The 1557-nt window shown below is 42.7% G+C and overlaps 1 non-coding gene across 1 annotated transcript; it reads left to right on the forward strand.

Moving 5' to 3' along the window:
- The first annotated feature begins 392 nt into the window (after positions 1-392).
- Positions 393-496, forward strand: LOC148571362 (small nucleolar RNA R71). The gene has a single exon (XR_015880277.1). It is a non-coding gene; the product is annotated as a small nucleolar RNA R71 (small nucleolar RNA).
- The last annotated feature ends 1061 nt before the right edge of the window (positions 497-1557 follow it).

Genomic DNA, 1557 nt, shown 5'->3' on the forward strand with positions numbered 1-1557 from the left:
AGTGTGGATCATATGATTGCCTTTGTTGGTTTCCCACATAGTTAACCTCATCCCAATCACCTCCTTCAATGCCTACTTCCTCTTGATCTTGTGTGTGTATTGCAGCCACTTACTTTGTTTCTAATTGCCTGGTAAGCTCTGCTAGTTGCTTGGCAAACACCTTGTTTTGGGCTAGAATTGTATCAACATGGTTCAGCTCCATGACTCCCTTAGTGTTGTGCCTTTCTGATGCATAGTAGTACTCATTCTCAGCCACTGTCTCGATCACTTCAATGGCTTCTTCCACAGTCTTTTTCTTGTTCAATGAACCTCCTGATGAATGGTCTACAGCCTTCCTTGATTCATAAGAGAGCCCATCATAGAAGATGTGCAATTGCACCCAATCATGGAACATGTTTGGTGGGCATTTCCTTGTCAAGTCCTTGAATCTCTCCCATGCCTCGTAGAGAATTTCACCATCTTGTTGTCTAAAAGTCTGGACCTCAGATCGAAGCCTATTGACCTTTTGTGGAGGGTAGAAACGTGCCAGAAACTTGCCTTCCACCTCATCCCATGTGGTTAGACTCCCCCTTGGGAATGATTCCAGCCACTTAGCTGCCTTGTCCCTAAGTGAAAATGGGAACAAGAGCAGTTTATAGGCATCTTCCTGGACTCCATTGGACTTCACAGTGTCACAAATTCTCAGGAATTTTGTGAGATGTTGGTTTGGGTCTTCATTAGCACTTCCTCCAAAGGAACAATGATTTTCCACCAATGATATTAGCTGTGGCTTGAGCTCAAAATTGTTGGCCTGAATGGGTGGTTTCTGGATGCTACTACCACAATTCCCAGAGGTTGGGTTTATGTATGAACTAAGAACCCTCCTCTCAGGAATGGCATTGTTTCCATCAGCTCTCTCATGGTTGTGAACTTCTCTATCCATGTTGAGATCTAGAGCTTCCTCAAAATTGTCCTCAGATTCTCCTTCAGATTCCTCTTCTCCCACTACTCTCTTCCCTCTTGCTTCCCTTCTAAGTCTATGAAGGGTCCTTTCCGGTTCGGTATATGGAGGAGTTGATGTCTCTCCTCTCCTACCTGTCATACAAGAACACAGCTCAAACACAAACAGGTAAAATACTCTTGGTTAATGGAAGAGTATGGTCAGCTCAATTGAGGAATTAATTCAAACAGTTAGTGAGTCAGTGAGTTAGTTGCATGAATTTAAAGGCATAAAGAAGGAAAGCATGTAACCAAGTGCAGAAATTAAAATTCAACAAGTATTTAGAACAGAATTAACAAAGCAAGAGAAAATTGCTCAATCTAGTTAGCTTCCAATTTGAGAATTGTCAATCGAAAACCAATCCCCGGCAACGGCGCCATAAACTTGATGCGCATAAACGTGTTATGCTACGATTTAGGAAATTGCACGATCGGCAAAATTCCTTCCGGCAAGTGCACCGGTTATCGTCGTCAAGTAAAAACTCACAATAGAGTGAGGTCGAATCCCACAAGGATTGGTTGAGTGAGCAATTCGGATTAGAAGTGTGTTCTAGTTGAGCAGAATCAAGATTTGAGATG

Source organism: Arachis ipaensis, chromosome B3, assembly GCF_059453495.1.
Source record: "Arachis ipaensis isolate K30076 ecotype BB chromosome B3, ASM5945349v1, whole genome shotgun sequence".
Taxonomy (NCBI): domain Eukaryota; kingdom Viridiplantae; phylum Streptophyta; class Magnoliopsida; order Fabales; family Fabaceae; genus Arachis; species Arachis ipaensis.